At 37.2% G+C, this 24,047-nt stretch overlaps 1 protein-coding gene across 1 annotated transcript in view; it reads right to left on the bottom strand.

Moving 5' to 3' along the window:
• Nucleotides 1-20,024, bottom strand: part of LOC106095279 (uncharacterized) — a 959,813-nt gene extending 939,789 nt beyond the window's left edge. Inside the window, exon 1 of the mRNA XM_059370295.1 lies at nucleotides 19,538-20,024. The gene's annotated coding sequence lies outside the window, so the exon portion shown is untranslated. The remainder of the gene's footprint in view (nucleotides 1-19,537) is intronic.
• Between the last annotated feature and the right edge of the window lie 4,023 nt (nucleotides 20,025-24,047).

The raw sequence follows: 24,047 nt of genomic DNA, 5'->3' as shown, positions 1-24,047 counted from the left end.
ACAACCTTAAATAGAGAGATCGGTCTATATGGCAGCTATATCCAAATCTTAACCAATCTGTACCATATTGCAGGATTATGTCGAGGGGCTTAACTTAACCCACTGTCCCAAATTTCAGCAAAATCGGATAATAAATGTGGCTTTTATGGGCCTAAGACCCTAAATCGGGGGATCGGTCTATATGGCAGCTATATCCAAATCTGTACCGATCAGAGCCTAATTGACGAAGGATGTCGAGGGGCCTAACAAAACTCACTGTCCCAAATTTCAGCAAAATCGGGTAATAAATGTGGCTTTTATGGGCCTAACACCATAAATCGGAGGATCGGTCTATATGGCAGCTATATCCAAATCTGAACCGATCTGGGCCAAATTGACAAAGGATGTCGAAGGGCCTAACATAACTCACTGTCCCAAATTTCAGCGGAATCGGATAAAAAATGTGGCATTTATGGCCCTTAGACCCTAAATCGGAAGGTCGATCTATATGGCAGCTATATCCAAATCTGAACCGATCTGAGCCAAATTGACGAAGGATGTCGAAGGGCCTAACAAAACTCACTTTTCCAAATTTCAGCAAAATCGGATAATAAATGTGGCTTTTATGGGCCTAAGACCCTAAATCGGCGGATCGGTCTATATGGGGGCTATATCAAGATATAGTCCGATATAGCCCATCTTCGAACTTAACCTGCTTATGGACAAAAAAAGAATCTGTGCAAAATTTCAGCTCAATATGTCAATTTTTAAAGACTGTAGCGTGATTTCAACAGACAGACGGACGGACATGCCTAGATCGTCTTAGATTTGTACGCTGATCAAGAATATATATACTTTATAAGGTCGGAAATGGATATTTCGATGTGTTGCAAACGGAATGACAAAATGAATATACCCCCATCCTTTGGTGGTGAGTATAAAAATTATGTTGGCCCCGAAAAGTATGCAATATTTTTATTACAAATTTCTTTATTAAGGTTGAATTTTTAGCTTTATCTCTTGACAACACGAGTTTTAACAGCTCACGCACGTCTCGTGTTTTGTTTCACTGTCAAACATCTTCAGTTTGGTCTATAATTTAGCCATGAATCGTCATACACACGAACAACGCTTGCAAATTATTGAATTTAACTATCACAAGTAAAAGTGTGCTAAGTTCGGCAGGCAGAACCTTGGATTTTGCTAAAATATGAGAGCTATATCTGGTTATAAACCGATTTGGACCGTACTTGGATCGTACTTGCCACAGTTGTTGATAGTCATAACAGAATGCTATGTGCAAAATTTCAAAAAATTACGACTTCCAGGAGCTCAAGATGTGAAATCGGGAGATCAGTTTACATGGGAGTTATATCAGGTTATAGACCGATTTAGACCATACTTTGCATAGTTATTGGAAGTCATAACAGAACACTATGTACTTAATTTCAGCCAAATTGGACAAAATTGAGGCTTGTAAGGGCTCAAAAAGTCAAATCGGAAGATCAGTTTATATGGGAGCTAAATCCAAATCCGAGTATGACAAAATTGGACTAAGCGGATGGACCAGTTGAGGCGCAGTCACGGCAAAGATTTAGATGAAATAATCTTCAAACATTAAATGATATGGACCGTACTGTCGTTTCAAATAAATATCTTATGCATTTTTCTGAACTTTATAATTTTTTAAACTTACCACCATAGGATGAGGGTATACTAATCTAATCTTTCCGTTTGTAACACCTTCGTCTAAAACCCCATAAAGTATATATATTCTTGGTCGTCTCGACGTTCTGAGTCCATCTAGCCATGTCCGTTCGTCCATCCATCTGTCGAAATCACGATAGCGGTCGAACGCGTAAAGTTAGCCGCTTGAAATTTTGCACAGATATTTAATATTGAAATAGGTCGTTGGGGATTGCAAATGGGTCATATACCATCAGATTTAGATATAGCTCCCATATAAACCGGATTTGACTTTGAAAACCGGATCACTTCTTACAACTGTGCTAAGTATGGTTCAATTCGGGCCATTACCTGGTATAGCTGTCATATAAACCGATCTTGGGTCTTGACTTCTTGAGGCTCTAGAGTGCGCAATTCTTATCCGATTAGAATAAAATTTTGCACCACGTGTTTTGTTATGATATCCAACAACTTTGCTAAGTATGGGTCAAATCGGTCCATAACCTGATGTAGCTGCCATATAAACCGATCTTGGGTCTTGACTTCTTGGGCCTCTAGAGAGCGCAATTCTTATCCGATTTGCCTGACGACGATTGTACGACGGATCCTCTCATGACCATCAACATACATGTTTATTATGGTCTGAATCGGTCTATAGCCTGATACAGCTCCCATATAAATCGATCTCTCTATTTTACTTTTTGAGCCCCCAAAGGGCGCAATTCTTATTCGAATTGGCTGACATTTTACACAGGTCTCCAACATATAATTTAATTGTGGTCTAAACCGGATCATATCTTGATATCGCTCTAATAGCAGATTTTTCTTTCTTTCTTTTCTTATATCATTTTTTGCTAAGAAGAGATGCCGGGAAAAGAACTGACAAATGCGCTCCATGGTGGAGGGTATATAAGATTCGTCCCGGCCGCACTTAGCACGCTTTTACTTGTTACTTCTTTTATATTCCTAGCAAAGTTACAACATATCATTACCTTCTTCTATATATTGGACCTATGGAGAGATAGCCCTTTATGTATTCACAGCTTATCTCTTCCTTGCAACTCTATACTGATTGCATAGATACATCATTAACGGATTTCTATGCAATTTCAAACTTCATTGAATTTTCCCCTAGCAAAATGCAATTATTATTAGATCCAACAAAATCCAGGGTATGCGCTGCCAACTAAAGAAATATTGGTCTCCTGTTCTTAAATCCAACATTACATGAGCACAGTGCATTTACGAGCGCATGCATGCTCTATTGGTGTTAGTATGTGTAATATATGGAGTATGTATACAGTATGGAGTAGCACATATATTGTTCACCAATACATTGCCACACTTGACTTGTATTACTACACGATACGATACATGCACGGAAATCAATTAAAAAAAGACATGCACTGGAAACAATCTTGTGGAGTAGCAGCTGTGCTGCTGGTCATATAGCAAGGCAACAAAGATGGAAGAAGGCAGAATGCAGATTTATTAAATTTAAATTTCTTCATGGCATATTTTTATAACCTCCACCATAGGATGGGGGTATACTAATTTCGTCATTCTGTTTGTAACACCTCGAAATATGTGTCTGAGACCCCATAAAGTATATATACTCTGGATTGTCATTTCATTTTAAGTCGATCTAGCCATGTCCGTCCGTCTGTCTGTCGAAAGCACGCTAACTTTCGAAGGAGTAACGCTAGCCGCTTGAAATTTTGCACAAATAATTTCTATTAGTGTAGGTCGGTTGGGATTGTAAATGGGCCAAATCGGTCCATGTTTTGATATAGCTACCATATAAACCTATCTTGGGTCTTGACTTCTTGAGCCTCTAGAGGGCGCAATTCTCATCCGATTTGACTGAAATTTTGCACGTGGTATTTTGATGCGACTTCCAATAATTATCATCCGATTTGGCAGAAATTTTGCACGACGAGTTCTCTCATGACCTTCAACATACATTGATACAGCTCCTATATGAACCTATCTCCCGATTTCGCTTCTTGAGCCCCTAGGAAGGCGCAATTCTTATCCGAATGTACTGAAATATTACACAATGACTTCTACAATGTTTAGCATTCATTTATGGTCCGAATCGGACTATAACTTGATATAGCTCCAATAGCAAAACAGTTATTATTCAATATTCTTTGTTTGCCTAAAACGGGATACCGCGCATAGAACTCGACAAATGCGATCCATGGTGGACGGTATATAAGATTCGGCCCGGCCAAACTTAGCACGCTCTTACTTGTTACAGTTATTTTGCAGCATAAACTTTGTTAAGGATAAGAAAGCAACAATTGTGCCGAAAATATTTTATTTACATACTTTTCCTGAAAATCAATATCAATGATAAAAAAAAATTATAAACTATCAGTTTCTTTAAGTAAATAAAATAAATAATCAACTTTGATTAGACGTTAGGTAATATCTGTTTTAAACTAAGATAAAAACCAAAAACCAGCTGAAAATCAATATTGACTTCTAATTAATAAGACCTGACATACAACCAATAATGTGTGCAGGCATAACTGGAAATTTTAAGAAAGAAGTACTTTTTGTCTCCAGCACAGCTAAACAGATACTCACACTTAGAAAACATTTTATCTGCTCAGGCTAATGACTGAAAATATCGTCCACTAACCGCCAAAAAGATGTAAGAGCCAAAATCAACTCTTGATAAAAGAAGATTTTTATACCCTCCACCATAAGATGGGGGGTATACTAATTTCGTCATTCTGTTTGTAACTACTCGAAATATTCGTCTGAGACCCCATAAAGTATATATATTCTTGATCGTCGTGAAATTTTATGTCGATCTAGCCATGTCCGTCCGTCTGTCCGTCCGTCCGTCCGTCCGTCCGTCCGTCTGTCTGTCGAAAGCACGCTAACTTCCGAAGGAGTAAAGCTAGCCGCTTGAAATTTTGCACAAATACTTCTTATTAGTGTAGGTCGGTTGGTATTGTAAATGGGCCATATCGGTCTATGTTTTGATATAGCTGCCATATAAACCGATCTTGGGTCTTGACTTCTTGAGCCTCTAGAGTTCGCAATTCTTATCCGATTGGGATGAAATTTTGCACGACGTGTTTTGTTATGATATCCAACAACTGTGCCAAGTATGGTTCAAATCGGTTCATAACCTGATATAGCTGCCATATAAACCGATCTTGGGTCTTGATTTCTTGAGCCTCTAGAGTGCGCAGTTCTTATCCGATTGGAATGAAATTTTGCACGACGTGTTTTGTTATCATATTCCACAACTTTGCCAAGGACGGTTCAAATCGGTCCATAACCTGATATAGCTGCCATATAAACCGATCTTGGGTCTTGACTTCTTAACCCTCTAGAGTGCGCAATTCTTATCCGATTGGAATGAAATTTTGCACGACGTGTTTTGTTATGATATCCAACAACTGTGCCAAGTATGGTTCAAATCGGTCTATAACCTGATATAGCTGCAATATCAACCTATCTTGGGTCTTGACTTCTTGAGCCTCTAGAGTGCGCAATTCTTATCCGATTGGAATGAAATTTTGCACGACGTGTTTTGTTATGACATCCAACAACTGTGCCAAGTATGGTTCAAATCGGTCCATAACCTGATATAGCTGCCATATAAACCGATCTTGGGTCTTGACTTCTTAACCCTCAAGAGTGCGCAATTCTTATCCGATTGGAATGAAATTTTGCACGACGTGTTTTGTTATGATATCCAACAACTGTGCCAAGTATGGTTCAAATCGGTCTATAACCTGATATAGCTGCAATATCAACCTATCTTGGGTCTTGACTTCTTGAGCCTCTAGAGTGCGCAATTCTTATCCGATTGGAATGAAATTTTGCACGACGTGTTTTGTTATGACATCCAACAACTGTGCCAAGTATGGTTCAAATCGGTCCATAACCTGATATAGCTGCCATATAAACCGATCTTGGGTCTTGACTTCTTGAGCCTCTAGAGTGCGCAATTCTTATCCGATTGGGATGAAATTTTGCACGACGTGTTTTGTTATGATATCCAACAACTTTACAAAGTATGGTTCAAATCGGTCCATAACCTGATATAGCTCCCATATCAACCGATCTTGGGTCTTGACTTCTTGAGCCTCTAGAGGGCGCAATTCTTATCCGATTGGAATGAAATTTTGCACGACCTGTTTTGTTATGATATCCAACAACTTTACAAAGTATGGTTCAAATCGGTCTATAACCTGATATAGCTGCCATATAAACCGATCTGGGTCTTGACTTCTTGAGGCTCTAGAGTGCGCAATTCTTATTCCAATTTACCTGAAATTATGTACTACGGATCCTCTTATGACCATCAACATGCGTGTTTATTATGATCTGAATCGGTCTATAGCCCGATACAGTTCCCATATAAATCGATCTCTCTATTTTACTTCTTGAGCCCCCAAAGGGCGCAATTCTTATTCGAATTGGCTGACATTTTACACAGGTCTCCAATATTTAATAATATAATAATAGCAGAGCAAATCTTTTCTTTTATCCTTTTTTGCCTAAGAAGAGATGCCGGGAGAAGAACTCGGCAAATGCGATCCATGGTGGAGGGTATGTAAGATTCGGCCCGGCCGAACTTAGCACGCTTTTACTTGTTATTTAATAAATCATAGCATAAATTAGATTGAAATATGATTTTTACATATGTGTCATTTCTTTGGCTGATGCATATAATGGCTCAAGGCTCAATTTAAAAACACACATTCGTGCCCGATTCCTCTGAATTTTGGAACAGTGAATTGTATAAAGTCTCTTGATATCCGGACCGAATATGGTCCAGATAAGACCATATTTGGATATAGCTGCCATATAGACCAATCCCCCAATATACGGTCTTGGGCCCATAATGGGCGCATTTGTTTGATTTGAGCGGACTGAAGTGGCTGAAAATGGGCCGCTCCACTCCTTCCGTCCCAAATATAACAGATCAGTAATATTATTCCAAAGTCGTTGAATTAAAATCCTATATTTTCCATAATTCAGTCTTGGGTGTCCCCAAATTTCGATATGACCTTCCTACTTTACTTCCTAACTCCTTTTATTTGGGTTCCATATTGTCCCGGGTGACCAATATTGATTTATTGGTGACCACTGTCTAAAGTCTTTAAAATTGAGTCCGATATTGTTCGGGTCGGCTAATATTTCCCTTTGGCGGTTTGCACGAGGGTGAGACGCCCCTCAACCTATATATTTTTCGCAATTATCTACCAAAATTAAAATGGCACTTACTTTAAAATTGTTTTTGTTGTAATATCATAACGGCTTGGATGATCGACACAAAATTTTAACAGAAGGTGGAAACAAGCGTCAGTTATCGATTCCTATTAAAAACTGAAAATCCCAAAATTTGGCACTTACATCTTTTTGGCGGCAAGTGGGCGATATAACGAAACATTGCCATGGTTTTGCAGAGCAAAAGACCTCACAATTGCAGTTGGCAGTAATGAACGACTATGCAAACCTAAAAATTATTTCGAGATATCTGTGCAAAAGCCACCGTAAAGCAGAGGTTAGCATGTCCGCCTATGACGCTGAACGCCTGGGTTCAAACCCCAGCGTGAACACCAGAGACCCTGCCGAGACCGAACGGCGTGCCGCATAGCGACACCGCTGAATGTATCCATTATGATACATATCCTCCACCATAGTATGTGGGTATACCAATTTCGCCATTCCGTTTGTAACACAACGATATATTGATTTCAGACCCAGTCAGTTTAGCCATGTCCGTCCGACAGTCGAAAGCACGCTAAAGGGCGCAATTTTTATACCCTCCACCATAAGATGGGGGATATACTAATTTCGTCATTCTGTTTGTAACTACTCGAAATATTCGTCTGAGACCCCATAAAGTATATATATTCTTGATCGTCGTGAAATTTTATGTCGATCTAGCCATGTCCGTCCGTCCGTCCGTCCGTCTGTTTGTCGAAAGCACGCTAACTTCCGAAGGAGTGAAGCTAGCCGCTTGAAATTTTGCACAAATACTTTTTATTAGTGTAATTCGGTTGGTATTATAAGTGGACCATATCGGTTTTTTTTGATATAGCTGCCATATAAGCCGATCGTGGGTCTTGACTTCTTGAGCCTCTAGAGAGCGCAATTCTTATCGGATTTGAATGAATTTTTGCTCGAAGTATTTTGTTATGATATTCAACAACTGTGCCGTACATGGTTCAAATCGGTTCATAACCCGATATAGCTGTCATATAAACCGACTTAGAATATCAAGACAATCAAGAATGTATATACTTTATGGGGCCGCATATTATTATTTCGAGGTGTTACTGACGGAACGACTAGATGAATATACCCCCCATATAACTGGTCATATCGAAAAGATTACTTGAAGATATTTGAAGAGTCTGCCGCTTTGCTGTCATTGGCAAGAACAGACGTCTCAGTCATTGTATCCGTCATGACAGGTCACTGACTTGGCTTTTGCAGGAGCTTTGAGGACGTTGCACCGACACTCAGAAGGAGTTTAACTTTAGGTTCTCATTTCTTTGAGAACCTGTCAGATTTAGCGGATGGGAACATTCGCAAGTTGTTGGGCTTTTCAAAGCGATAGGCATATTGACACAATGGACAAAAACGTCTAAGTGAGTATGATGGGAGACTGCCACTTAAACCTAAACTAACCTATAGCCCCCATCCTATGATGGTGGGTATAAAAACGGGAGATCCATTTATATGGCGGCTATATCTTGCTTTAAGCCGATACATACCATACTTGGCACAGATGTTGGAAAAGTTCAGCAAAATTAAATAAGAATTGCGCCGTCTCCGGGTTCTAAACATCAAATAAGGAGATCAGTTTATATGATAGGTATATCTAAATATAGACCGATTTGGGCCATTTGCCACCCCCAATTAACTACTGTCAATAAGAAGTAAATCGATTTAAAGTGTCGTGACAATAGGATAGGATTATAGATTTGCATTCTATGGTGGAGGGTATACAAAGTGCAAAAAAATGTTATTATATAACATACTGTACGAGGGTTGCCTTTTATATTACGGGATTGGACATCACTTGTGTTGCAATCTGCCAACTGACAGCTTTATCGTAAATTTTGACATTTTTGAGGTAATAAATGCTCAGAACGATTTGACATACGAGCGCTATTTGTGTTGATTACTGTAAGATTCATCTCGCCCAAAAACTGGAATTAACTCGTGAACATTTTCGTGCGATTATTTTTACAACTTTCGACGTAGAATAACTCAACAACAGTGCATCGATGAACTTAATTCAATTTTTGGCGATGAAGCTTCATCGAGGGCCAGTGTATATCGATGGTATGGTGATTTCAACCGAGGTCGTAGTTCACTCAAATACGAATTTTGTGAAGGTCGCCCAAAATCTGTTGTTGTTTCAAAAACCATTGATGCTGTGCGCCAACTGATATTGCGAGATCGTCATGTGACCTGTGACATGTGAGTGGGACCAGCATACATTCAATTTTGCTTGAACATTTGACCGTCAAATAAATTTGTTCAAGTTGAATCGCACACAATTTGTCAATAGCTCAAAAAAGGCTGGTGTCGGTTGGCCGAAAGAACTGCTCCAAAAATACAAAACAACCGCACTTTTTTTGAGCACTCAAAACATCGATTTGATGAGTCATCCGGCGTATAGACCTGATTTGGCACCGAATGACTTCTTTTGATTCCCCTACGTAAAAAATAAAATGAAAGGTCAACGTTTCAACATTCAGAATGCATGTTTTGGAGATCCCTCAATCGGAGTGGCAAAAGTGATTCGACAATTGGTTCAAACGCATGCAGAAATGTATAGATTTATGGGGAATATTTTGAAAAACGATAAAGCGATTTTTGATGATTAATATTTATTTTTGTGTTCTCTAATCCTGATATATAAACGGCAACCCTCGTATACAGCGGTGGCTATTCAGCCACTAATCCTAGCGCCATATCCCAGTAGCAGAAAGGGGCGAAATACATGCATACGCATGTGCCTGCAAAGGCAGTCACCAGTTTTTATGTATTTCTCATTAAACAATTTTTATACCCTCCACCATAAGATGGGGGGTATACTAATTTCGTCATTCTGTTTGTAACTACTCGAAATATTCGTCTGAGACCCCATAAAGTATATATATTCTTGATCGTCGTGACATTTTATATCGATATAGCCATGTCCGTCCGTCTGACCGTCCGTCCGTCCGCCCGTCCGTCTGTCTGTCGACAGCACGCTAACTTCCGAAGGAGTAAAGCTAGCTGCTTGAAATTTTGCACAAATACTTCTTATTAGTGTAGGTCGGTTGGTATTGTAAATGGGCCATATCGGTCCATGTTTTGATAAAGCTGCCATATAAACCGATCTTGGGTCTTGATTTCTTGAGCCTCTAGAGTGCGCAATTCTTATCCGATTGGGATGAAATTTTGCATGAAGTGCTTTGCTATGATATCCAAAAACTGTGCCAAGTATGGTTTAAATCGGTCCATAACCTGATATAGCTGCCATATAAACCGATCTTGGGTCTTGAATTCTTGAGCCTCTAGCGAGTGCAATTCTTATCCAATCAGAATGAAATTTTGCACGACGTGTTTTGTTATTATATCCAACAACTGTACCAAGTATGGTTCAAATCGGTCCATAACCGGATATATCTGCCATATAAACCGATCTTGGGTCTTGACTTCTTGAGCCTCTAGAATGCGCAATTCTTATCCGATTGAAATGAAATTTTGCACGACGTGTTTTGTTACTATATCCAACAACAGTGCCAAGTATGGTTCAAATCGGTCCATAACCTGATATAGCTGCCATATAAACCGATCTAGGGTCTTGACTTCTGGAGCCTCTAGAGGGCGCAATTCTTATCCAATTTGAATGAATTTTGGCACGTAGTATTTTGTTATGATATCCAACAACTGTGCCAAATATGGTTCAAATCGGTTCATAACCTGATATAACTGTCATATAAACAGATCTGGGGACTTGACTTCTTGAGCTTCTAGAGGGCTCAATTTCTATCCGATTTGGCTGGAATTTGGCAAGACGTTTTTTTATTGTTACTTTCAACAACTGTCTCAAATAAAGTACAAGTCGGTTCATAACCTGATATAGCTGCCATATAAACCGATCTGGGATCTTGACTTCTTGAGCCTCTAGAGGTCGCAATTATTATGCGATTTGCCTGAAATTTTGTACGACGGATTCTCTCATGACCATTAACATACGTGTTTATTATGGTCTGAATCGGTCTATAGGCCGATACAGCTCCCATATAAATCGATCTCTCTATTTTACTTCTTGAGCCCACAAAGGGCGCAATTCTTATTCGAATTGGCTGACATTTTACACAGGTCTCCAACATATAATTTAATTGTGGTCCAAACCGGACCATATCTTGATATCGTTCTAATAGCTGAGCAAATCTTTTCTAATATCCTTTTTTATACCCTCCACCATAAGATGGGGGGTATACTAATTTCGTCATTCTGTTTGTAACTACTCGAAATATTCGTCTGAGACCCCATAAAGTATATATATTCTTGATCGTCGCGACATTTTATGTCGATCTAGCCATGTCCGTCCGTCTGTCCGTCCGTCAGTCTGTCTGTCGAAAGCACGCTAACTTCCGAAGGAGTAAAGCTAGCCGCTTGAAATTTTGCACAAATACTTCTTATTAGTGTAGGTCGGTTGGTATTGTAAATGGGCCATATCGGTCCATGTTTTGATTTAGCTGCCATATAAACCGATCTTGGGTCTTGACTTCTTAAGCCTCCAGAGTGCGCAATTCTTATCCGATTGGAATGAAATTTTGCACGACGTGTTTTACTATGATATCCAACTACTGTGCTAAGTATAGTTCAAATCGGTCCATAACCTGATATAGCTGCCATATAAACCGATCTTGGGTCTTGACTTCTTGAGCCTCTAGAGTGCGCAATTCTTATCCGATTGGAATGAAATTTTGCATGACGTGTTTCGTTATTATATCCAACAACTGTGCCAAGTATGGTTCAAATCGGTTCATAACCTGATATAGCTGCCATGTAAACCGATCTGGGGTCTTGACTTCTTCAGCCTCTATTGTGCGCAATTCTTATCCGCTTGGAATGAAATTTTGTAAGACTTTTTTTATTGTTACTTTCAGTAACTATGTCAAATAAGGTTCAAATCGGTTCATAACCTGATATAGCTGCCATATAAACCGATCTGGGATTTTGACTTCTTGAGCCTCTAGAGGTCGCAATTATTATCCGATTTGCCTGAAATTTTGTACGACGGATTCTCTCATGACCATCAACATGCGTGTTTATTATGGTCTGAATCGGTCTATAGTCCGATACAGCTCCCAAATAAATCGATCTCTCTATTTTACTTCATGAGCCCCCAAAGGGCGCAATTCTTATTCGAATTGGCTGACATTTTACACAGGTCTCCAACATATAATTTAATTGTGGTCCGAACCGGACGATATCTTGATATCGCTCTAATAGCAGAGCAAATCTTTTCTTATATCCTTATATTTTGCCTAAGAAGAGATGGCGGGAAAAGAACTCGACAAATGCGATCCATGGTGGAGGGTATATAAGATTCGGCCCGGCCGAACTTAGCACGCTTTTACTTGTTAGTATTTAGAACGCACAACAAGCCAATAACTGGCTTAGGTGTATGTCAATAGTGGTATGGGGCGGATGAATATCATATTTTTCCTAGTAGTACCTACATGGTGCTTTTTTGGTACTCTTCTAATCATCCAATTAAGTTTGCCATGGTGTACTTAATTTTCAAAATTCAGAGCTCTATCTTAATCTACAGAGAAACTCCAAAATAGTACCAATTGTACTATTTCTCCCACTTCCGGTACTATTTTAGAAGATTTTTTTCACTAACCCAATTTTTCAAGAGCTTTTCAATTTGAGCGCAAAATCATTACCCCAGCACTTTCTGTTCACACTGCATAAACATGCACCATTTCGTAAAATATTGGTATTATTTAAATAGTACCTGAACGAACGAATATCGCAAAATCCAATCTTATTCTGCGTCTACGACCTAAGACCAACATTCGTGCAAAATGTCATAATTCTAGCTTAAGCCTTTTAGACTGGGCAGTCATCAGTCAATCCGGCGTGCTTTTATATGTAGAGAAGAAGAGAATATTAAAATTAATCTGCATTGGATCATTTTGAACTGAAATTAAGGCATGTTTACAGCCTTATTTTAAGAAATGAAGGAGCAGTGAGGATCGCATCTTTTGGAGCCGATAAGCGGGCGTATTAAAGCAATAATTTTGAGAAGTTGTGTGGGTAGGCGTAAGAGCATTTTGCTCAAGGGAAAAAAGTCGAAAATATGTGTTTTAGCATGTATATTTTAAGAAGTTGTGAGTGATGGTGGATTGACTCCTAAAAGAGGTATATTTATTTTCCTACATGTTGGGAGCGATATGTGATTCCGCCACTGGAAAGTGAGGTACTCAGCCCGGATTCTGGTTTAAAAAGGAGGTATGATATTATTTAGCTTATAACTGGAATCTTACAGCACTTCTTGATATGAGATAAGTATCCCCGCTATTTCTTAATGGAATTTTCAAGGGAAATTTTAAATTTTAATATTTCAAATATTTGATATATTATACAACCATAATTTTTATACCCTCCACCATAGGATGGGGGGTATACTAATTTCGTCATTCTGTTTGTAACTACTCGAAATATTCGTCTGAGACCCCATAAAGTATATATATTCTTGATCGTCGTGAAATTTTATGTCGATCTAGCCATGTCCGTCCGTCTGTCCGTCCGTCCGTACGTCTGTCTGTCGAAAGCACGCTAACTTCCGAAGGAGTAGAGCTAGCCGCTTGAAATTTTGTACAAATACTTCTTATTAGTGTAGGTCGGTTGGTATTGTAAATGGGCCATATCGGTCCATGTTTTGATATAGCTGCCATATAAACCGATCTTGGGTCTTGACTTCTTGAACCTCTAGAAGGCGCAAATCTTATCCGATTGGAATGAAATTTTGCACGACGTATTTTGTCATGATATCCAACAATTGTGCCAAGTATGGTTTAAATCGGTCCATAACCTGATATAGCTGCCATATAAACCGATCTTGGGTCTTGACTTCTTGAGCCTCTAGAGTGCGCAATTCTTATCCGATTTAAATGAAATTTTGCACGACGTGTTTTGGTATGATATCCAACAATTGTGCCAAGTATGGTTAAAATCGGTCCATAACCTGATATAGCTGCTATATAAACCGATCTTGGGTCTTGACTTCTTGAACCTCTAGAAGGCGCAAATCTTATCCGATTGGAATGAAATTTTGCACGACGTATTTTGTTATGATATCCAACAATTGTGCCAAGTATGGTTCAAATCGGTTCATAATCTGGTATAGCTGTCATATAAATCGATCTTGGGTCTTGACTTCTTGAGCCTCTGGAGGGCGCAATTATCGTCCGATTTAACTGAAATTTTGCACGTAGTGTTTTGGTATTACTTTCAACAACTGTGTTAAGTATGATTTAAATCGGTTCATAATCTGGTATAGCTGTCATATAAACCGATCTTGGATCTTGACTTCTTGAGCCAATTGAGGGCGCAATTCTCATCCGATTTGGCTGAAATTTTGCATGAGGTGTTTTGTTATGACTTCCAATAACTGTACTAAGTATGGCGTAAATCGATATAGAACCTGATATAGCTGCCATATAAACCGATCTGGGATCTTGACTTCTTGAACCTCTAGAGGGCGCAATTCTCATCCGATTTGGCTGAAATTTTGTACAAGGCCTTCTCTCATGACCTTTAACATACGTGTTTAGTATGGTCTGAATCGATCAATAGCTTGATACAGCTCTTATATAAATCTATCTCCCGATTTTGCTTCTTGAGCCCCAACAAGGCGCAATTCTTATCCGAATGAACTGAAATATTACACAATGACTTCTACAATGTCAATCAGCATTCATTTATGGTCCGAATCGGATTATAACTTGATATAGCTCCAATAGGATAGCAGTTCTTATTCAATATTCTATGTTTGTCTAAAAAGAGATACCGCGCATAGAACTCGACAAATGCGATCAATGGTGGAGGGTATATAAGATTCGGCCCGGCCGAACTTAGCACGCTCTTACTTGTTTTACATATATCTTGGAGAAATGGATTAGAGGAAGTGTCCATAGTTTTACTCCCAAAGGTATGCAGCATTGTAAATAAATTTTGCGAATAACTTAAAGTATGCAATATTTTGCTCCAATTTCTTAACTCACAAGAAAATTCAATATATTGACGATTTTGGGATATTTTATTAAAATTCTGTACCTATTACATTACAGCATATGATGTGGGTATACTTATCGAGTCTTTCCGGTTATAACACCTCGAAATATTTATCTGCGCTCCTATAAAGTGCATATATATTTAATCGTCTTGACATTCTGAGTCAATCGAGTCATGTCCGTCCAATTGTCTGTTGAAATAAGAATAGTGGTCGAACAAACAGATCTAGCCACATGAAATTTGTGGATTGCATATGGTTTAGACTTGGTTTTAGACGCATATTGGTTGATATTGGAACAATAACTTTTACAATTGGCTCCAATATACTTGCTAAATATGGAATGAATTGGTCACTAACATGATATAAATAGCTTAGTCCTTTAGAGGGTGCAATTCTTATATGATTAGGCTGAAGTTTTCATGGTGATTTATGCCATGACTACCAACATCCAATTCGTGTCATAACCTAATATGACTTCCATTAAAACCTATGTACTATTTGATATGATTTCTTGACGACCTACTGTAAGCAATTCCTATCCATTTATTTCTTAACCTTCCTTAATCTACTCAATACCCTACACGACAACTGTGGAACAGGGTATTATAACTTTGTGAATTTGTTTGCAACGCTTAAGGAGAAAACCTAGAGCCACTGTTAAAAATATACCGATTGGATTGGAACTATTTACTTCCTGATTCGGTTTAACTATATCCGTCTACCCGTCTGTCTTTCTGTCCACGTATTCTTGTATTCAAGGAACAAGTCGTATTTTTTTGTACGATTACCATAAAATTTAGTACAAGCCATTTTTATACCGACCACCATAGGAAAAGGTATAGCAATCTATTCATTCTGTTTGTAACTCCTAAGGCCCCATAAAGTATATATATTCTTGATCGTCTCGACGTTCTGAGTCGATCTAGCCATGTCGGTCCGTCCGTCTGTCGAAATCACGATAGAGCTAGCCACTTGAAATTTTGCACAGATACTTAATTTCGATTGGTGTTACAAACGGGCCATATCGGTTCAGATTTAGATATAGCTCCCATATAAAATGATATCTCGATTTAAATTCTAAAGCCCCTGAAAACCACAATTGTGGTCCTTTTTGGCTGAAATTTTGTGTGTAGTGTTCTATTATGACTTTCAACAACTGCGCCAAGTACGGTCCAAATCAGTTTATAACCTGCTATAGCTCCCATATAAACCGATCTCCCGATTTGACTTCATGAGCCCCTGGAAGCCGCAATTTTGTCCGATTTGGATGAAATTTCTCATGTAGTGTTCTGTTATGACTTCCAACAACTGCGCCAAGTATGGCCCAAATCGGTCAGGAACCTGATATAGCTCCCTTATAAACCGATCACTCGATTTGACTTCATGAGCTCCTGGAAACCGCAATTTTTGTTCGATTGTATTACCCAAAAGTATGCAAAGTAAATTAGGTGGGTTTAGTAGAGCGTATAAAACTTCTTGAATAACTTCGCTTTTATGGGTTTGTTATCCCCAGGATTCAGATGTTTGTTTCCACATAGTCTTTTCATCGAAGTTTCGGTATTGCCATTTTGTCCAAAACACTGCATCATCTTCTTTATTCGCATGACTTCGCTAGTTGAAGACGTGAACTGCTTCACAGTCCCAATGTAGCCGCTTAGCTCATATAGCGGTATTCCTCTCCAATATATTGTAGATAGATTGTGAGATTTTTCGGAAAAAGTTTTTTCTGGAAATCTACCAATAAAGTTTTATATGAAAAAAAGTATAACTATGAGTGAAGACACTACATTGGAAATGTGAATTCATCAAGACTTTAACTTCATCCTACATACTTGAAAATGCTAAAATTTTGACGAATTTCAATGAAATTTTTTTATAAGTATTTCAAAAAATTTTTCCAATCGTCTTAAAAAGCCCTGTTCAAATTCAGATGTTGGTATATTGGATTGGTATGTAAAGCACCAGGATCTATTTGACAAATTTCTGCTGATGAAGATTCTGGCGAATCGCTATACAGAAAGCCGGTCAAATGCTTTTTAGCAACATCACACATTTTGCCTTACTTTTGAAAGATCTTTGCTGTGCCATTCTTTGAATAGAAAGCATTGGACGAAATGGTCTATAGCCGGACAATATCCTGCAATGGAATCTAAATAATTTTTTTTATAGAAACAAAACTTCAAGAATATTTTTTCTAACGACAAAATTTCAACGAAATTTTTTTCTGAAGACGAATCTTCAATGATTTTTTCTAAAGACAAAACTTCAATGAAATTTTTTCTAAATACAAAATTTCAATGAAATTGCAATATTAAATCAAACCAAACATGTTTTTTTTGTTCTCATTTTTAATAGTGTTTTTGTTCTTGAATTTCCATAATTAACAAATCCATATTTATGGTAGTTTATACGCAACCCACTGTGCACAAGGAATCGAAATCTATCGGTTAAAATCAATCAATTTTAAAAACTTACAGTAATTATACATACAATAAATAGAAACAATTGCATACTTAAAAGCAGTAGGGAAAGCCAAAAGTAGGGCGTTGCCGACTATATAATACCCTACACATACCCTACATACAAAGTGGGAGCTATATCTTATTCTGAACCCATTTTGATGGACCTCGCCCGATGATCTTAGATGGGTTATTGAACAATCCGTATCACATTTCCAGCAAATATTTTCAAACTGTAGTAACAACGGTTGACAAATGACAACATTACTGAATATTTCCAAAAAATTTACAAACATGGGAGCTATATCTAAATCTGAACCGATTTCGACCAAACTTCTTAGGTTTCTATGAAATTCGTCAGAAATATTAAGAGTCACAGAAAAAGCATTCCTGCTAAATTTCGGGAGAATAGGTTAACAAATATTGGGTTGCCCAAAAAGTAATTGCGGATTTTTTAAAAGAAAGTAAATGCATTTTTAATAAAACTTAGAATGAACTTTAATCAAATATACTTTTTTTACACATTTTTTCTAAAGCAAGCTAAAAGTAACAGCTGATAACTGACAGAAGAAAGAATGCAATTACAGAGTCACAAGCCGTTGAAAAAATTTGTCAACGCCGACTATATGAAAAATCCGCAATTACTTTTTGAAACAACCCAATAGAAACATATATAAAGGAGTTTTAAATAAAATGAAACGATTTCACCAAACTCTATGCATGTTGTGGTAGTCGTCAAGGAAAGAGTTTTGCAAAATTATGGCAAGATTGGTCGACAAATGCGCTTGCAGGGGCTTTAGAAGTGAAAATCGGTTGATATACATATATGGCAGCTATATCTAAATCTGGGCCAATTTCGACCAAACTTCCTAGATTTCTATCAAATTCGTCAATAATATTAAGAGACATAAGAAAATCCTTCATACCAAATTTCGAGAGAATCGGACGAACATATATATGGGAGCTATATCCTTATCTGAACAGAATTTTTCCAATTTCAATAGACTGCGTCTCTACGCCAAAAAAATGTATGGGCCAAATTTGAAGACGATCGAATGAAAATTGTGACTTGTAGTTTGTACACAAATTAACATGGACAGACAGACGGACATAGCTTAATCGAATGGGTCTATCTCTATTCCTTTTGGGTGTTACAAACAAGTGCACTAAGTTACAATACCCTGTACCACAGTGGTGCAGTAGGGTATAACAAGTAAAAGCATGCTAAGTTCGGTGAGGCCGAATCTTATATATGCTCCAACATGGATAGCATTAGTCGAGTTCTCTCTCCAGTATCTCTTTTTAGGCAAACAGAGGAGCTATATAAGTTATGGTCCGATTCGGATCATAATTGAATTGAATCTTAGAGACCAAAGTAGATGTTATTGTGCAAAATGTCAGCCAAATCGAATAAAATTTGCCCCCTCTAGAGGCTCAAGAAGTAAAGGGTGATTTTTTAGCTATTATCTTTTTTTTAACACTGGCTTAAACAGCTCACGCACGTTTCGTGTTTTGTTTCACTGTCAAACATTCAGTTCGGTCTATAATTTAACCATGAATCGTCTTACAAATGAACAACGCCTGCAAATAATGGAATTTTATTATCAAAATGCGTGCTCTGTTAAGAAAATTCGTCACGCGCTTCTTCAGCGACGAAGCTCATTTTTGGCCCAATGGGTACTTCAGTAAGCAGCATTGTCGATTTTGGAGTGAGGATCAGCCAGAAGCATTGCAAGAGCTACCAATGCATCCAGAAAAAGTTTGGTACGGTTTATGGGCTGGTGGCATCATAGGGCCATACTTCTTCAAAAATGATTCGAATCGTAACGTAACAGTCAATGGTGAGCGATATCGTGAGATGATATCCAATTTTTCAATTTTTCATTAATTAAATCTAGTTTTCAAAAAACTTTTTTCTAATAAATTCAATTGATACAGTTTTAAAATTGTTTTCCTAAATCTCCTTTTAAGCAATTAAATTTGCTCTTAGATATGATCATGTTTTTCAAACAATTCCGTTTTAATTAAAATTTGTGAAGTAGTAAAAGGTGACAGGAATATTATTTATATTCATAAAATATTATGCATGATTGAATAGAAAGCCAGTACTTACCAATTTATGGTCAATTGCAATGTTCAATGTAGGCTGTGTTTTAATTCGCGTGTCAACTATTCACTAGTCTGCAGTTTGGCCATGATAATTTCAATACTCAAAATTCAATTACAAATGTTATAATTGAAATAGATTTAAATTCCCATAATGGATGTCTATTTTAAGAGTCTCTTGGGTGAGTTAAAGGGGCATTGAGTTATGAGCAACCCCTATTTGGTAAAGGCTTTTATGCAAATTTCTCGTGTTTTGCTGATGATGATGGTAATTTCGGCATGAAACTTTTTGTTTTCTTCTCGTCGCAATTGTTAAGCACTAAACACAAATTTTCACATAAACACACACAGACATATAAACACAGAGACATATACGCACATAAAGACACAGATGGACATCAAAAAGACACAACACTGATATGAACGAACAAACGTATGAACACAGAACTGACTATTAATGCGCAATTGTAAAGTCTAAACTTTTTTTCAATAACTTTTTTACTTCAATGACTTTTATCGATACATAAATATTTCAATTTTTTTTTTCGCGTATTATGGAGATATTTTAATTAAGCACACAAAGGACCAGAGTTCAATGTACAGGATAATAGGTGTATTTTTTAATGACAGAGAGGTAGAGAAACTAACACTAGGACATTTGTTAGCCGCGAGACCGTATTATGGCAAAAATTTGTTTGTTGGTTTATTGTTCAAAGAGAAGCTGAAACTTTTTTTTAAATTTCAGTGGATTTTAATTTTTCAATTTGCTTTTGGACAAGTTTGATATGATTTCCATTAAATAAGAGTTATATAAAACCTACAGCTTTTTTTTTTTTGTTTTTGTATAAACTCTTTTTTTTATAATCTAAGATTTATATTTATACATTTTTGGAATTTTTGTGTTTTATTATTCTTGATTTTTGTGTGTTTTGATTTCTTTATTGTAGCTGTAATTTTAGTATTCCCTTGTTATTGAAAGTTTGTTGTATTTAGTTTTTCCTTTTGGTTCCAAAGGAAATTATTTCTTTTATATACTTGGAAATTAGTTTTTAAAATATTTCTTAATATTTTAGCATTCTTGTTTTCACAACCGTTCCGATTTCAAGCGAGCGTTTATATTTTTCTTGAAGAAATTTTTAAGTCAAGACAGTTTTCCAAAATTAGCCAATAGAGTTTTGTAATATTTCTTAGATAATTCGTGATTCATAAACACAGAATTTATATTTACGTATTTTTTAATTTTTATGTTATTGCTAATTGTCACTAAATTTATTGTTTGTAGAATAGTTTGTAATTTCACAAATGATATGAATAAGCAGCTGGGGTTTTGGTTTTTAATTACTGAAGTATACTTTTAGGAGCAGATTTTCTTCTTTTTTATCCTGCAAGTTGATAAAAACAAAATTATTAATTATATAGACATTATTTGCTTTTAATACAAATTTTAATATATTAAGCGCAAAACGTATAATTTTAATATGCAAATGCAAATTTGCCCATGAGCATTCCATTAAGGAACTGGGGCAAACTTCTCACAAATCAATAAGTGCTGTCCGATTCAATTTTAAGCACAATGGTAATTTGAATATATAATTATAGAAACTAAATCACAAAAACAAGCATAAAGGTGTTAAGTTCATAGATCTCATTTTTTGTGTTTTAGCAGGGGCAAAAAAAAAATCATCATCATTTAATGGAGAATAAATCCATTCGTAACTTTGATACCCACTACCATGAATATATTTATTACAAGACTACCATATTCACATTAATATCCAAATATAGTCCGATCTTAATTATATTTGGATCAGATGCCGAGAAGCTCTATACCAGTAACAGTTCGAAATTTCAGCGAAATCGGGTAATAAGTGCGGCGTTCATGTGATTAAGTGCTGATTCTGATGATCGATCTTTATGACTGCTATAACTAAATATGGTCCGATCTGGACCATATTTGGGTTGGATGTTGGGAGTTTTAAAACAGTCCACTGTTTTAAATTTCAGCAAAATCGGAGAATAAATGCGCCTGTTATAAACCAAAGACACAAAATCGCAGATCGGTCTATATGACAGCTACATCCAAATATATTCCGATCTGGACCATTTTTGGTTCAGATATTGACGGGCTTAATAAAAATCACTGTTCTGAGTTTCAGGCTAAATCGGCAAATGGTTTATATATGTAAATATGGTCCGATATACACCATATTCGGGTCGGGTGTCGAGGCTCCTAGTGCAAATCACTATTTCAAATTTCAGCAAAATCGAAGAATAAAATCGCCTGATATAGGCTTAAGACCCTAAATCGCCAGATCGGTCTAAATGGCAGTTATATACAAATAAAGTCCGATTTGGCCCATTCAGGAACCTGCGTATAGATGAAATACGAGTCTGTGCAAAATTTCTACTCAATATCTAAATTTTTAAAGAATATAGCGTGATTACAACTGACGGACAGACACACGGACATCTTTAAATCGTCTTAGAATTTTGCAACGATCCGAAATATATACACTTTGTAGGGCCAGAAATGGATACTTCGATGTGTTACAAACGAAATGACTAAATGAATATAACCCCAAGTAAAAGGAAAATTGTTAATGCAACCCCTTAATGAAATGCAATTGTTTTTACTATTTGAGCTAATGTTGACTACTTTGAAGGATATATACATTTGTCGACTACATTTAGAAAAATCAAAAATGTTATTGATAACCATGAATATCTCATATCATAACACCATTGATTAAACTATTACTTTATTTAACCCAGACAAGTACATAATAAATAAACCAAAACCTTAAATCGAGAGTTCGCTCTATATGGCAGCTATATCCAAATCTGAACCGATCTGGGCCAAATTGAAGTAGAGTGTCGAGGGGCCTAACACAACTTACAGTCCCAAATTTCGGCGAAATCGGGCAATAAATGCGCCTTTTATGGGCCCAAGACCTTAAATTGAGAGATCGATGGCAGCTGATGTAGCTGCCAAATCTGGGCCAATTTGAAGTAGGATTTCAAGTGGCCTAACACTACTCACTGTCCCAAATAATAAATGTAGCTATTATGGGCCTAAGTCCCTAAATTGGCGGATCAGTCTATATGGGGGCTATATCAAGATATAGTCCGATATAGCCCATCCACGAACTAAACCTGCTTATGGACAAAAAAAAATCTGTGTAAAGTTTCAGCCCAATATCTCCATTTTTAAAGACTGTAGCGTGATTTAAACAGACAGACGGTCGGACAGAGAGACGGACATGGCTAGATAGAGATTCTTATTAACTTAAAGTTACAAAACCTCAAAAAGAGACAAGGTTTAAAAAATTGTGAAATTATCCCCTTTGTGTCATAACGTTGAAAATGGTTTAGGCACCTTAAGATCTTTTGCAAACTACTTAAAAATATTGCCTACTTTCAGGAGCATTTTATTAAAACCAAGGGAAATGCGAAAGTCGGGCGCAGCCGCTAAATAATACCCTACCCAAGCGAGTCTACCTACTACCTAATACTTGTACAAAATTTTGCGATAATCGAACAAGTGTACATGTAGAGACAGATAGACGGAGATAGCTAAGTCGAATCAGGAAGTGATTCTAAGCCGATCGGTATTCTTATAAATGAGTCTAGTTTTTTTCCTTCTTAGCATTGCAAACAAAAGCATATATCTTACATTTTAATAACATGAAATTATCATTAAAGTCATTTTTATAACCACCAGTCAGCCGCTTGAAATTTTGCACAGATACTTAGTATTGATGTAGGTCATTGGGGATTTCAAACGGGCCATATAGGTTCAGATTTAGACATAGCTACCAGATAAACCGATCTCCCGATTTGACTTCTTGAGCCGAAATTTTTGTACTATTTGGCTGAAATTTTGCTTGTTGTGTTCCGTTTTAATTTTTAACAACAGTGCGAAGTACGGATCGAATCGGTCTAAAACCTGATATAGCTCCCACATAAACGGATCTCCCGACTTGACTTATTGAGCCTTTATAAGCCACAATTTTTGTCCGATTTGGCAGAAATTGGACACGTAGTGTTTTGTTATGACTTTCAACAGCTATGCCAAGTACGGTCCAAATCAGTCTATAACCTCGTATAGCTCCCATATAAACCGATCTCCCAAGCCGCAATTTCTGTCCGATTTGGCTGAAATTTTGCATGCGGTGTTCTGTTATGACTTCCAAAAACTGTGTTAAATACGGTACACATTAGTCTAAAATCTTATGTAGCTCCCATGTAAACCGGTCTCTCGATCATATTTGTTCGGTTCTTAGAAGCTTTAATTTTTGCTGGTTTGACAGAAGTTTGGTGTGTAGAATAATTATATTCCTCAACCAAATTTATTTTGAATACATTTCTAGCTAAATTTCGAAGATGGGCTATATCGAGCTATATCCTCCGATTTAAGGTCTTGGACCGATCTCTCGATAAAGATCGATCTCTCGGTTTACGGTCTTGGGCTCATAAAAGGCGCATTTACTATCCGATTTCGCCGAAATTTAGGACAG

This window comes from Stomoxys calcitrans, chromosome 1 (assembly GCF_963082655.1).
Source record: "Stomoxys calcitrans chromosome 1, idStoCalc2.1, whole genome shotgun sequence".
Classification (NCBI taxonomy): Eukaryota; Metazoa; Arthropoda; class Insecta; order Diptera; family Muscidae; genus Stomoxys; species Stomoxys calcitrans.
Note: the sequence above shows the minus strand (reverse complement) of the source record. Positions and strands in the feature narration are given on the sequence as shown.